The 16,080-nt window shown below is 41.2% G+C and overlaps 1 protein-coding gene across 13 annotated transcripts in view; it reads right to left on the bottom strand.

Moving 5' to 3' along the window:
- epb41l2 (erythrocyte membrane protein band 4.1 like 2) overlaps positions 1–12,283 on the bottom strand; it is a 60,848-nt gene extending 48,565 nt beyond the window's left edge. For 12 of the 13 annotated variants that reach the window (XM_012879024.3, XM_021324766.2, XM_021324769.2 and 9 more), the window contains exon 1: positions 12,099–12,279. The gene's annotated coding sequence lies outside the window, so the exon portion shown is untranslated. Of the gene's footprint in view, positions 1–12,098 lie in introns of all 13 variants that reach the window. The other variant, XM_012879034.3, reaches the window with a different exon arrangement.
- Between the last annotated feature and the right edge of the window lie 3,797 nt (positions 12,284–16,080).

Genomic DNA, 16,080 nt, shown 5'->3' with positions numbered 1-16,080 from the left:
CATTTCAACACACTGAAACACATTTAATGCCATACTTTCAGAATTACAGGTTTTTGATCCAAACCTCCCAAAACACACACACACACACACACACACACACGTCCTCCCACACATATACACGCAATAAAAAGATACTTAGGAACGGTGCCGGTGTGAAAATTTGGGACATGCCTGTCTCTTTACGCAGCACTCTGACCCTCAAACCGAGGATTACACAAAGGATAATCCCTGTGTGTGTGTGTGTGTGTGTGTGTGTGTGTGTGTGTGTGTGTGTGTGTGTGTGTGTGTGTGTGTGTGTCTTTGTGTGTGTGTCTGTCAGGCGCCCTCTCTGCTAGCGCCCTGCTTTGCTTCCATCTCCACTTGGCTTTGACCGCTGACAGGAAACAAGGCAGGCAGGTAGAAAACTGCTCCACAGAGTCCTCCTTGAGTTTTCTAATAAAAGTAATAAAAAAAAAAAAAAAAAACATGATTATTTGAGGATGTTTACCATGCAATTACTCTGGTTGCTATGTCACTGCTGGCACCTCACAGCTGCACCGCAAAACACGTGGTGCGTTCACTGGCACCTACCGTGCTGTAATAGGAAGACAACGTATTGCTATGTGTCAATGTGTCTGAAAGCTAAGAGAGAAAAAGTCCATTAAATTAGGTTCATCCACAAAGAGCTAAACTGATTTTACGTATGTAATGGTGTTGGGTGACGTGTCCCTCTCTGTGTCTGGGGGAGTGTGTGTGTGTGTGTGTGAGAATAATAGGTCAGCTCATAACTACTATTGTTAAGCGCTAAACTCCCCCTTTTCAGCGATTAAAGCAGTCAGGCGCACACGGCCTGTCTGCGTGAACGTGAGACCGAGCGTGTGTGTAGGAGAGACAAAGAACGGGGGCGGGTCACGTTAGTGCACACGAGAGGGGTCATAATTTACTGATATCCCGGAATAAAGGAAACGCAGGAGAAGAGAGCAAGAAAGCAGGAAGGGGACTGAGCTGCAAGACACAAAAAAAAAAAAAGAAAAAAGTAGAGGAGGGGAAGGAGAGGCGCTTTGAAGCTTGGGGTGAACCTGCACGGCTCGCTCTGCGGCGGTGGGTGTGGTGACGCTGTGGTGGGTTAACGTCTGATGGCAGCCGGTAATCACAGGTGCTTTTCGCCAAAACAAGTGATCGTTTCGCTTGGCTCGCACGACAAACTGGTGCACGCTCTGCAGACACTGCATCTCCTAGAATTAGCAGAAGCGCTAATCAGGATGCTTTATTGGCTCATTGTTTCGTTGACTACAGAAGGAATCCTCTTTTTTTTAAGGCTTTGCCACATTACGACAACAAATCCCTGTATTTCTTCTTTTTTTTTAACCTACATTTTAATCAACGCTGCACTTCCCTGAACGCATCATCCCATCGGTGGAAGACGGTGGCGGTAGTAGCATCATGTGGGGGTGGCTTTCTGCAGCAGAGTCAGGAAAGCAGCTCAGAGGTGATGGAGCTAAATTCAGAGTTTAGATCTCTTGACCTTTTTTTGGACATGCAAACACCACGAGTGGCAGAAAACAGCCATCCTGTACACATCACAGGAACTAAAAATAACTAAACTTTTCTTGAAATTAGTGCATTTATCCTTGATTTGAGCAGGTAAATAAGATGATTTGCCATTAGAATAAGAATTTTGCAATTAAAATATTAATAACTCATCTCCATCATCTTATTTCAAGTGCAGGATGTCTAATTATCTTATTTTAGGAGTAAAAATACTCATTCCGTTGGCAGATAATCTTATTTACCTGCTCAAATCAAGGACAAACACACTAATTTCAAGAAGTTTTTACTTATTTTTAGTTCTGATTTTTGCAGTGTTCAAGTCGAAGTTGAAGCCTCGTTCCGACAAACTGCAAAATAGCTCAAGATCAGCCAGAATGGATGGGAATTGTATATAAACATCAAAGCAGAATTAGTAAAACCCTCAGTCTGCAGGGTGAGACCTAGTATACAGTAGGGCTGGGTATCAACTAGGATGAGCCGATTCGATACGATTCTCGATACATAGCTCAGCTTGCTTTGATTCCAATATCGATATTTATTACTTTGAATTAATGCTCAGTGATTCAATCACCAAAATCAGCCAAATATTATGCTTATGTTCTATTTATTGATCACAGACATATTAACAGGAAAATAAAGTGCATTTGCTTCAATGCATTTAACGTGTCACAGAAACCAAAAATGTGCCCAAACATCAGATTTTAGGGACAAAGGAGCTTCTAAAATCCTGTCGGCCGTTCCAGAAATTCGTCTCACTTGCTCTCCTTCGCTGTGAACTGTAATGGTTGCGCTGTAATAACGCCCCCTAGAGGTTGGGAGGTATATCGATATTGAAAGCCAGAATATCGATATTAAATCGTTTTTAAAAATATCGATATTAATCTTTATATCGATTTTTATGCACAGCCCTAGTACACAGATACCCACAGGACATCCTATTGTAATAACGCTTGCCCTGTGTGGTTCTACAAAGCATTACCCATCTGCTTTAAAATGATGCACTGCTTTGTGCTGGTCTCTCAAATCAAATTCTAACAAAATACATTAAGGTTTGTGGTTTTAATGTGGCAAAACGGGAAAGAGCTTAAGGGGTGAGGATACGTGTGCAAGGCTCTAACACAGCCACACATCACCAACTCATTGCTGCCAGTCATTCATTAGCTCTCCATCCTAAACCCTGAACTCTAAAATTAGAAGTTTCCCTGGCGACCACAGCAAGATGTCCTCTTTTCTACACCGCTCCACTGTTCCCTCGGTCACTTCCAAGGACGCCGCGGCGTCGTTCTGTGAAAAATGTTTGCCGTGGCCAGAATTTCACACCAGACTAATTATTTAGGCGTCTGGTATCAGATAATCCCAGGCCAGTGACCTCTGACCCCTAACCAGGAAACAGGAAGATACCCCCTTCTGGTCCTCCAGACAAAATGAGAGATTTTTTAAAATATTACCAAAGGCAAACTTTAATTTCAAAGCATTTATGCATTTTCTACAATCCAGCTCTTAGTTATTAAACTAAGAGCTGGGTAACACGTTTGATCCCCTGACACACAGTGAGAACATTTGGTCAAATTTAGGGCTTCTTGCCGCCACTTCCTGCCACAAATAATTTGACCTGAACAGCAGAGTGCTTCTAGTCCCCCCCACCCCCAATACAAACACAGAGTTCACAGAGTTCTTTAAACTCTCTCCAAAATGTTTCACTAACTTCAGAGCATCTCACTCGCTGCTAATGAGAACTAGTTGGCAGGGCTGCGCTTCCACTCAACCTTATTGACCGGGACATTTCGTTTACTCTCAGTATCCTTTCTTCTTCGTCCAATCCCGCCTCCCATGGTGCCGATTTGTCAAACGCTTACGTGGCATTTTCTGACACCGAACTCTTTTTTTTTTTTGTTAATCAAATGTTAAAATGGAACTGATCAATATGGTTACATACGAGTATAATGATGAACTACTTCTAATTAAAGTAATGTATTAATTCAGTTGGGTAATGAACACAAGGATATTTTGTCGCTACTTTTTTTGTATGTCGTTCAGAACAAAATATCAATTGATACCCAGTCTCCAACAGCCCACTGTGGAAAATTTCAAGTGGTTTATCATAACAAATGCCTATTGAGGTTATCAAAATAATGAATGCCTCGATATAATCAATACTAAAAAATGTAATTATTCTAAGACACTTAACTGCGTCATAGTCGACAAACTGAGCCGGTCACATTTGCCCAAATTGTCACGCTTCTTCCCACCGCAGCCTCCCTGCAGCTACTAATCCCATCAATGTGCTGCAGCAGGAAGTTTAAACTCTGCTAACATGTCGAGTTCAGCCAGAAGAACATATGCCATCCTCTTTATTAACGAGACAAACAAACACAAGCGTTATTCATAGAAACTTTCCCTATGAGGCAGGCGAAAAAAAAAACTAAATGTTGAACAGATGCACATGCTACGCTACCGCTACAAGCTAACGCTACGACACAGATTTTTGAAAGAAACTCAAAAATATCGTTAACAGTGTAGTAGTAAAACACCTGGGCATCATAAGCTAACGCTATCTGTTTAAATATTAGCTTAATGGACAACCCAGAGACGGGTTTCCGTCAGTTTGTGCTCCCCGTCAACACGTGGTTCCCAGATGCACAGTTCTGCACCACGCAATGCTCCCCTCTACAAAACAGTCAGCTGATAGCTATACTATCAGTTTTATCTTTTTTTAATCTTTTGCCAAACAGGAAAGCGACATTTAAAATGATACATTTCTCTCATCAAGGGCAGAGTTTTCCCCATACTAAATGGTCTTACCCTAACTAAGAAAGCCAACGTTACATTTATTCCCATATTTTTCGGACTATAAATCGCTCCAGAATATAAGTCGCATCAGTCAAAAATTGTGTCATAAAGAGGAAAAAAATATATATAAGTCACACCGCACTATAAGTCGTACCGGACTTTACGCATTTATTTAGACATCTATTTCACACAACCCAAAACTGTCATTTAATCTGGTAAACCAATTTATTAAATTATACAATTGCATCCACAACCGGCCGAATAACATGTAATATACTTGGGAGGATGAATGGGGTAAATTAGCAACTCCAACCGGCAAGGTTTAATCCAGTGCATTTAACGGGCCGTTACTCAGACTCAGACTTACTTTAATGATCCCAGGGGGAAATTACTTCACTGAAAGTTGTCAAAATGACGGCTAAATTAGATCATGAGCGTAATTAGATTAGATTCAACTTTATTGTCATCACACAGGTACAGGTACAAGGCAACGAGGTCTAACAAGAGGTGCAATAGCAGCAAGTGCAGGATAAACAATGGTTCCATAATTACAGGACATGGGTTTTTACTAAATAAATATAGAGATGTATACTATTATAAACAGAATTTTACTGATAGATTTGTCCTATGAGTACAATATATAGATAACTAGTATTGCTAGTATCCTATATGCTAAGCTAACAGTACGACACAGATGTTTCACATTAACATAAAGCTCACGTGCATCAGCGAAGCTGTAACCTGCCCGGACAACGGACCTTTAAGCTAGCGCTAATGCTAGCTGTCACTAGCGTCACGGACAGCCTAATAAAAGGGGTTCTGTCGCGGTCTGGGTGCTTCGAGCCCTTCTGCGTGAATACATACTGAAACAGCGAAACAACATACAGTTTTCACAAGCCTGGCGAGCCCTCTTGCGATATACAAGTCGCACCTGAATATAAGTTGCAGGATCGACCAAACTATGAAAAAAAGTGCAACTTATAGTCTGAAAAATACAGTAATCAAATCTTGCTCTTAACCAGAAATTACTCTGACTTCAAAAAATGCTGGGGCACTTTACAAAGCGGTATGAAATATTGAGTATTTTTCTTAGTGTCAATACAGAGTTGAAATTTTTGCATCGTGACAACCCTAATGCCTAAATTTCTGATGTATGTCCTGCAAAGTACCATCCTAAGTGAGCTCTGGTCAGGACGAGGGTAAGTGTCTCCATTGTGAGATCAATAAAGTTTAATTATTATTATTAAGCACTATATAATATCAGTGCTCTCAATGTTTGTGATTCCACGTACTGATATCCGACTGATCACGATGGCGTGTCAGGCTGAGATGCTTTCGTACCCGAACGCTGGGCTACCGTGACAAAAGCCTACAACGTTTTAACAAACAGGAAAATTAAACCGCAACATCCACCGTTCATCTCTAAGAGGGCAGCACTAAGATGGTTTGAAGACAAATACTGCAGAACTAAACAAGTTCACATAAAAATGTTAAAGAAAAAAGTGCAGTAACATTAAAGTATCACCCTTAGGCCCAATTTATCTGATTTTGGGGTGAGCAACACCTTAAATGTTTGCCTATTATAAACTGATGAATAAACCCAGAGTTTTGGTACTTTAAACCTACCCCCTGAAAAAATGTGTCGCCCTATTCGGGCATCTTAATTTTCCACACTTTAGCAACCCATACTGATGATATGGCTGAAATGTGAAATAAGTGGGTGCACCAGCGCCCTGTTTCCTCGTGCTGCATCCTGACCTTTTTAAAAACGAAGGCTTTGCCCCACGCCTCCCTGCCTGGCCTGTTCAGCCTCTCCCTGTGAGAATGTGACCCTACGCTGATTAATCTCTTGTTAACTACGTCTGGATCTGTGCCAGAGCAACAGGCCTCCGTTTTTTTTACTCTATCATTTCTTTCAGAAACGGATGCACGCTGGGGAAGGCGTTTTTTTTTTTTTTTTGCCCCCTCGTTCTCGCCCCCTCAGTGACTTAAAATCTTACCGCTGAACATAATGGTTCCCTTTTATTCCCTCATCAGACCGTACTTTAAACTGCCCCGCCGATTTATGTCCATTTGAGATTCGGTTACAGTTTTATTGAAAGAATCGGGCCGGCCTGCCTTTTACTTCTGTATCCTCAGTCGCTTGATCGGTCACTCCGCCTCAGCCGTCCCGGTAATAAGCTGAACACTGCATTACAGTTTCCATTCATCCATGGCCTTCTCTGATCTCCTCTGTGTGCAGAGGGCTCCTGTGGCGCCTCATCGCCCTGCAGCTGCAACACCCAGAGGCTGATACTTCCCTGTCACGGCTGAGCAGCGCACTGTAGAATGTGTCCACCTTGATAATTGCTGTGTTAATGTCACTGCCATCGCCGAGGAGAGGGAAAACGCAAACCTGAGCTCCGTTACGTGAGCAGGAGCCTCCGCTGACGGGTTGTCTGCGTGGTGCTGAGCAGAACTTGGGCCTCTGTTGAAGCTACAGAGCTGGGATGAAAACACACAAACACCCACAGAGGGATGTTCCCAGAGCCTTTCCGGATGGTTAAGCAATATCTCTCACTCTCTCCGTCGCTTTGACCCAGTCCCTTTCTTCTCTTGTGTCTAAATCGTACTCACTTCCTCCCAGCTCATATGTGTTCCTATCTTTCCCATTTTGTCACATCGCATCTACTCTAAGCTTTGGGCTTTTCTTCATTCCCCTGCGTCTCTATGTCTTGCACTCCAAGCAAAAAGTGAGGAGATTATGGCAGAATTTCTTTCCCTTTCAACAATTCGCCTCGACCCGAGTCCGGCGGATGGCTCCTCAGGAAGAGTTCAAAGAAATCACGACTGAGAAATGGAAGACGATGCAAAGTTTCCACATGAAATCAGAAATAATGTGAAGACTAGGCATAATCGTGCACTTGTTGCAAGCTCTCAGCTATAGCTAATGAGCCCATTCTCCCCAGCAGAACGACCAATTAGGGCGTCTCATTAGTGGGTTTGAACAGAGCTGCCACTGTTCTGCACGTCCTGGGAGTGAACATGGCACTGATGGGTTATAAACGATACACACAGCGAGGGGCCTGACAACCAGAGACACGGCATGCTCGCTTTGAGCACTACCTTACACCTAACTAAACATTTTACAACACAAAACATAAAAAAAGGTCAGTTTTAGATGTTTGTCACGTTTTATTTTGATTCCTACCTGTATTTAAAAAAAGATGACTTGCAATTAGGGCTGGGCAATATATCGAGATTTTTAAAATATCGAGATTGTTTTTAAAAGGAATACAAGATGAGAATATATCGTTTGCGTTATATTTATACTTTTATGTATTGCAGTAGGTCATTTTTCAGCCATTTTGCATATTTGTTCAAAAATGTGCCTGGGAGAAATTTGGGATAAGGCGTTGATTCGGAGATGCCTTTTCATAGTTCATTTATGAAAAGAAAAAAACATATTGATATGAATATCGTTTAACGGCATTCAGCTTAAAAATATCGAGATATTATATTTGGTCCATATCGCCCAGCCCTACTTGCAATACAATCCTACTCTTGATTACTAAGTTAACACCGCTGAGTACAAACTAGAAATTGGAACCCCACATTTCATTAAACCCCAGTCGTCATTGCGTTTTCATTGTGTCTAATATTTTAATCACAAAGGAGTGCTCAGATCTATTAATTAGTGTAATGGTACACAAATGTCACTGTTTGGTGGGTTTTTGGAATTGCTTTATGCAAGAAAAAAAAACTAGAAAATGTTTTTTTCTTTATTTGGTCAGCGGTAAAACAAAGAATCTTTCAATTTCAGAAATTAATTGGATTTTGTTATGCACTAAAAGAAATTTTATAACTAAGTGAAGATTTGGTTGGAATCTTTTCAATGAATTAAGTAGTATTAGGGGGCAATAGTAAGTGCCTGGATAGATAAATTATACAACAATATAACTACCTGAAAACAGTTCATGTTGACCTTTAGATTTCTTTAATTAGACTGCACCCACATTTAAGATTAAAACACATATTTAAATCACTTAAGAGTTGTTTTGATGTATAAACATCCTAGTATCCCAGCTGTACCTGAATGCAGCATTTGCAGCTGTTGGTAAAATCCCCTTACTTGCGTCTTGTTTGGCGCTACAGCTAGCCCATTTGAACGCAAGCGCATTTTTCTCCGGTACCACTGATGTGTTAATTTAGCTTGAGGCTGTTTCATGTGAATAATTAAGATCAGAGCAAAGGAAGCTAGGCACCTTATCGCTGTTCACAGATGCGTACGTACACTGACACTAAGTTCTTGTTCGGTTCGCCGCTGCAGGTGCACGAGAAACCTTCATGTTCCCAAACAGCAGAGCTTAGTGACAGCCGCGAGTCCTCTCTGTGTTGTTTTTGGTGGCACTCTTTAAAGCACAACATTGCAATGCCCACTTAGCTTCACCCATTAACATCCTGCATGTAATCAATATAGCTGGAGAGACTTTCCCTGCTCTTGGTGCCCATATCGGATCAGGATTCTGGCGACCAGGATGCTAAAAGCTTACGGGGGAATGGTGGAGATGTTGTGAGGATAGAAGAAATAAAAAAGCATATAGAGGGAAACTGTTGGTCAGTCACATCTGGTGCCATCATCATTGCATTTTTCAACAACAACATGGCAACCATTCCTCTTATCCTGTAGCGCTAGAAACAAATGAAGATTTTAGTCTGTTTGCCTTTTATTTCTTTGCAATGGCAGGAAAAGTAGCTGAAATTTGGTAAAATAATACTTATGAAAGGGACCCGTTTATGGTGGCCGGCAACAAAACAAAACATACCATTAGAACGAAAATTTAAAAAAATAGAAGATCCGCAATTTGTCTGAAAAGAACCTGCATGCAACCATCAAATTGGACCCTACATCTATACGCACGGAGGAGGCCAAAGGCTCCGGACCTGACCAATATCTCCATCAGTGTCTCTAATCTGTAGCAACACAGCTACTAAACCACTAATAATGAAAGCAGTTAGTAATAATTGGCAGAGCGAACTGGGAGAAAACCCAAAGCACTCCTCTTCAGGCAATACTAGAAGCAGCTATAGCAGCTCTTAGGGAGCTGACATGGTTATCTGCACTCTGACTGAAATCCTGTCCATATAACAACAATGACCGGCGCACATGACTGCCATAAAAGCACAAGCGAATAAAACCCAAGATGGATTCTCTCTCTTTGCTGATTAGGAATCCAGCTGCCTCTCACTCGGAGAGCAGATAATCACTTTATAACAGACCGATGGAGCTCCTCCTGGGTGGGTTGTGCAGATCAAAGGGAGGAGAACTTCACAAGACGCGCTGAAATCCACAATTAAGAGTCAGATTTCAGGGTTACCTTTAGTACCGAGTGGAACCGCCCCGTGTCCTGGCGTTAGTCTGTTAAGTCCTCGGGTTACGTTACCTGTGTAGCGCGTACGAAGAACAACAGCTGGGAGATCCAGAGCATTTTGAGCCAAAGAACAAAAAACGTGACAGGCACGCCTTTAAAAAACAAAAAAAAACGCCACTGATCATACAACCCTTAATTTGAAATGCAATTAACTCAAATGATAAAGAGGCACATATGTGTCGCATTTCAACCATTCACAGTCACATTTTTCACCGTTTGCAACTTGACTTGCAGTTCTGATCCTGTTATCAATAACGTTTCTTTTTTTCTACAGTTTTGCCACCTGCTGCAGTCAGTAATGATTTTTTTTTATTTTTTTAGGCACCTATTGCACAGACGGTTATACGTTTGCACCATTTTCCCATCAAGAGTTGTAAAAAGTATGGCAAAACAAACAGCTGGGCGTAGCCGGGCTATCTGTTTGCTTAGCCAGCCTGCAGTCAGCCGTCTACCACACATGCTGCTCGTGGCTTACTACTATCGCCTTAATAAAATCAACAAAAAAAAAAAAAAGTGGACAGGTCGCGCTACTTTTATCTCCACAGCAAGACTCTGGACAATTATTTACAGTCGAATCTGACGAATAGGAAAGGCGCAGCAGGTTTTCTTTCAGCCAGCTGACAGGCAGTGAGCAGCAAGAGTTTTGGGGGAGGGAGGGGGAGCGCTTAACGCCTGTCCCTCTGGCATTTTATCTGACATCGCATACAAAAAAAACAGCTTTATGTTGCAGGAACAGCACGACGGAAAGAATTTCAGGTTCTGAAAAAAATGATAACTAGCCAACAAATAACATCCAAAAGAACACAGATAAAAAGGCTTTAGGAGGTGAACACTCCCAATGTTGCAGCCAGGCATGATAAGCATGGAGATGTTGGTTATTTTCTCTCTTAAGGGTGCATTCACACCAGCCCTGTTTAGTCCACTTTTAATCGCACTCTGGTTCGTCGTCTGCGCAGAAAGCTCGCTTCGTTTGTGGAGGTGTGAATGGGCAATAGGTCACCAAAAAAAAGTGAACTCCTAAACCTAAAACCCAGGTCTCATCCTGATTGATTCAAGAGGTTTGGTTCGTTTGACAAAGCGCCAACGATGAAAGCAAACCGCACCAGCAGAAAATTTGCAATTCGGTCCCCAATCGACCCGAGTCTACCGGACTATCGGGTGTGAAAACGCCCTTAGCCTGTTGGGTTGACCGGAGCACTTGGTAGGAAAAAGCCTTTAACTTGGTAACATAGCCTGCACACTTTTAATAGAGACAAAAGCAGGCTTTTTATATAAGATATAAGTGGGCGGTTTCTCAACGGCCAGTGTAGCACATTTGATTGCTCGATTAAATCGAGGGATTCCTGAAACATTCTATAGGTGTATCGGGACTTGCACAAACTTTTCACGAGTCAGCACAATCCCAGATCAGTGTCTGTCCTGATTGCCTGACAGTAGCTGAGCCCCAAAAAAATACATAGGAAGTGCCTGGCCTATAAAGCTATGGATGCAAGGAACCATCAAAGGGAACAAGGATTTAAACCCATAGGAGCAGCAAAAAATGGGAGTGCATTCCCCACCAGTTTATGTCTGTAAACCACTTACCAAAAATGTAGCACATGTTTAATAAATTACCATTAAAACAAGGCAGTGGTACTGTAAACAAAAATATCATAAAAAATAAATAAAAAGAAAAAAACAAAGCAATAGAGAAAGTGAGCAGCGTGATTTGTAAACAACCAGGGGTCTACTACTTTGTTTTCTCAGCGGCAGGAAGCTGCTACGTGAGTTGTCCCACAAAAACGGAGCCGAATGTTTGAACGGTCTCTGAACGCATCATTAAAAAAAAAAAAAAAAAAAAAAAACACTATCGTTAAAAACTGACGCAAAGGTAACGCTACGATTAATCTGAACTAACCTCTACCTGTGGAGCGACTCCGTCCTGTAAACATCAGCGTAGCTAAATTCACCTGAGCTAAAAAAAAAAAAAAAAAAAAAAAAAAGAAAAAAAAGAAAAACATCCCCGCGAGCTGTTTTTACGCTACCGACGTAAATCACATCCTGAAGGAGAAGCAGCGGGAAGCGGGTGGTGGAGAGGGGGGGAGTTAAGGTGATGATAACAGGGGGATAACATGGAAGAAGGCAGGCGCCATGAAGCGCCTTCTGCCGAATGCATGAATTAATTTCCTTCATAACGGGCTTCGGTGCAAAGCGGCGTTTCTGTTAAACCACATTCATGAATAAAGTAGCTACTCGCGGAGGCTGAGCATAGGTGACCTCCACATGTAAGGCACAAAAACCAGAACATGATGCAGACCCAAAAGAGACAGCCGATTTATATATCTCCATCACGTGACTTTAAAAGGAGGTGAAAAAATCAACCCGTACCTGTTTAAATCTCCAGAGATGAGTAAGGAGGGGATTTTTGTTTTCTCTCCCAAAACGTGGACTCGCACTCGGTTCCGCTCCAGCGAGATAAATGCACGTCCCACAGCTTCAGCCTCCCCAAAAAAAATCTCAACTACAGTCCACACGCACACAGACGGTCTGGCCGGAGCTCAAAGAGACGTGTCCATCATCGCGGAGTCCCGCCCTTTTACAGTGCAAAAAACATCTTTTACCCGGTTCTCATTGGCTTAGAGGAATTACTGTAATGAGACTCTGACATGTGATTGGTCGCTTTGGTTGTCAGATTGAAGTGGAGGGACGTACCACAGACATACATGTACGAGGAAAATGTGTTAAGAGTCAGTGAAGCACGGCAGCTCCCCCTAGAGGCCAAATCCTGCAACATACGTTTTTTGTGTAATGTGGGACTTTTAATACGTGGGGTACAGTTTAAGCTTTAGATTTTATATATTATGTTTTTCAAATATTATTATAATATTACATAATAATATACACTACCAGTCAAAAGTTTGAGCTCACCTTTATTGTCATTCAATGGCTTTTCTTTATTTTTATGACTTTCTACTTTACAGATTTAAAGTGAAGACATCAAAATTACTAAAAAGTATATATAAATATGTGTCAAACACAAAATTGTGAAACTACTCAAAATATTTAATATATATTTAGTATATTTAGCTTTTCAAAATAGCCCTCCTTTATTTTGATTACGGCCTTGGTCAATATTGGCCTCCTATCGAACGCTTTATGAGGTTAGTGATCTGAAATGGTTCTCCAACTGTTGCCAGAGGTATTAATAAAATTAAAGACTCAAACCTTTTACTTGTGTATATAATAATAATAATAATAATAATAATAATAATAATAATAATAATAATAATAATTTCTAATGCACTTTTCGTCTGCAAGATCTCAAAGTGCTACAGAGTTAAAAGGAGTTAAAACAAGGTAAGGGAAATTAAAAACATACTGAATTAAAAACAGTAAGGTATGGTTAAAATCAGTTTGTAGTTAGCATTCAAAGGCCTTTCTGAATAAAAAAAAAAATAAAAAAAATCCAGGCTTGTTTTGAAAGAGACAAGGCTCTGAATAGTCCTCAGCTGGGTAGGGAGGCTGTTCCAGAGACGTGGTACGGCCAAGCAGAAGACACAATCTCGCACGGTGCAGAGTGTGGTACTGGGGACTTGGAGGAGCAGGGTGTTTGTGGATCTGAGGATGCGGGTGGTGGACTGAAGGGTCATGACTTCTTGGAGGTAAGTAGGTGCATGGCCATGGGTGCATTTATGGGTGAGTAGCAGAATTTTATAGATCCGGGATGAGACAGGGAACCAGTGCAGTGGTTGAAGGACGGGGGTGATGTGCTTGTGTTTACAGGCTCTCATCAAGGCCCTAGCAGTGTATTATTGAATATATATATATTTTTTTTATTATTATTCAGGATTATAAATAAGTTAAACGATGTGTAAATTTTTAAGTTGGAATGCGCTTCAAAACAAATGTCTAACTGTACAGATAAAGTTGACTTTAATAGTTAATGTTAATGTTAACATAATAGTGTTCAGTGTCCTCTAAATCTTTAGGTACTCCCGGTAGAGAGGTGCAAAAAGTGACAAATATCTTGCTGGACCCTGTCTCACCCATAAATCCACTTATTTCTGTTTTTGTCCTCTGGAGGGAGGCTAGAGAACATTTGGGCCAGACTGTAAAAGTTTCTTTCCTGAGGCCATCAGGCCACCGAATACTCTTAAAAGGCTGCAGTCCCTCTCTCCTGTCTGGAATTGAATGAATACACTGAATGTGCAGTGCGCTTTCCTAATTGACAGTAGACATTGCACCCATGCGTTTCAATATCTCATTTGAGTCCTTGTTTTTTATCTGCCACCTTTAATACTGTGAATTGCGTCTGCATTTGCGGAAAGTGTATGATGGAAGTGACATTGAAGTGTACCGCACTGACAAATTCTTTTGTCACAGTAGCATCATGAAAAGAGCAAAGCACCACTGCACACCTACTAAGACATGGCTGTCCACCTGAAGTGACAATCAGAGATCCACGTTAACCCTTGATGATGTGCAGAGAGCTACAGCTCAGATGGAGGAATGTGTGCCACAAGCAACGTGGAAACACAACAAACCTTTGTAAGAAAGATGACAGCAAAAGTCAACTTTCAGCCGTACAATGTGCCAGAAAACTAGCGGGGTACACCATCCTGAACACATCACCACCAAATAATTAACATCATGCTTTCCACAGTTGGGACTGAGAAGCTGGATAGAGCTGATAGGAATATGAACGGAGCTAGGTACAAGGAAACCCAGAGGACGTAAAGCCAGAACTACGTTTAGATCAGGATTCTGCAACCTTTACAATTCAAGGAGCAATTTTTACCCTCAATCCAGTTGAATAAAACTCAATCAAAGCCATAAATGTTACGTGACCTTAGAACTTTTGTTAAATATCTACTACAGGAAATTTGTCATTTTTAGAGAACTGTCATTTTATTTCTATTTCTGTTTTTAAATAAAGAAAAAATACAACATTTTTACAAAAAGAGGGTGGATACAATTAATGCGATGAGTTGTTATTTGTGGAAAATTCTGTAAAAAAGCACATAGTTTCCAGTTCAATGACAAAAGAGATTTACAAAAATATTATTGGTACTTTTAATGTAATTTTTGTGGAAATTCAACACAATTATTCCATGAAAAAAAAAACAGCTAAAGCCTTCATTTGTTATATCTATATGTAAAAACATTAGTTGGTTGTTCGATTTTAGCCAAATTTATAAAGAACCCGAGGGCAAGGTCCCAACAGCCACTTGCTGCTCTGGAGCCACAGGTTGCAGATCCCTGGTTTAGATCAAGGCTTATGTATGGGTTCAAATGGGCTGGCCAAAATCCAAACTAATTTCATTGATTCCCTCTATCCCATCCAGCTGAGCTTGATCCACTTCGCCAAGAAGGAAGGGCGGAAATTTCAGCGGGGTCAATACAAACACACGGCATATTCTCTGATCATTGATGTAAAACTATCTGTAAACCGTGAATCCTTCTCCTTCCACTACACATTTAACACTTTTTCTTTGTGTTACTCTATCAAATGAAGTCCCAAATAAAATACAATGACAGTTGGAACATTGATACAAGGTGAAAATAATCACTGGCTATGAATACTTTGGCAAAGCACAATGAAGTACCTGCTGGTACTTTCTGGTATGACTTTGGAATGGTTGCTATAAATACCCTCATAAACAGGTATACACAAAAAAATATAACGAGCAGCTATAACTAGGGGATGTGCCGATAAGAAAAACTGGGCCAATGTCGAGATCCGATGTTAATATTGTTGTTATGTCCAATAACCGATATTTACCAATGTGTGGATGTTGGTTTACACATTTACACACATTTACATTTCTGTCATGATCAAATTTTGTACAGCTTTGCGACGACTTAAAACGATTCAAGAAGAATTTTTGACTGTGAGTTATAGTGTAGACTTACACTCTGCTTTCCGTACGTCTTCTTTCAACACCGTGAAAAACGACCACACAGCTGACACTGCATCTCTGATCATTTAAAAACTCCACAATCCTGAACGAACAAAAACCGCATGATCAACCCGCTCCCGTCCCCCTCTTGAAATAGAGACACAAAGGGCGACCAGATGGAAATAAACATCGGTTGTTAATATCGGCCCAGTTTTACTTATCGGACCGATACCGACATGTTATAAAATGACTAACATTGGCCCGTACCGATGTTAACGCCGATATATCGTACACGCCTAGTTTTGACCCTTTCAACATGAATTATTCCCTACATTTCCCAGGCTCTTATAAGACCCACACAAACAAAGCGCCCGGGCAGATCATTGCATAACAACACCCGTCCACTGCCACTGTGCACAAGCGCGCGCACAAACACCCTTACATATACCGCCTGTTAAAGAAGCTCAGGT

The sequence above is a fragment of the Fundulus heteroclitus genome, chromosome 15, assembly GCF_011125445.2.
Source record: "Fundulus heteroclitus isolate FHET01 chromosome 15, MU-UCD_Fhet_4.1, whole genome shotgun sequence".
In the NCBI taxonomy this organism is placed as follows: domain Eukaryota; kingdom Metazoa; phylum Chordata; class Actinopteri; order Cyprinodontiformes; family Fundulidae; genus Fundulus; species Fundulus heteroclitus.
The sequence above is the reverse complement of the archived record's forward strand: the minus strand, read 5'-3'. Positions and strand labels throughout refer to the sequence as shown.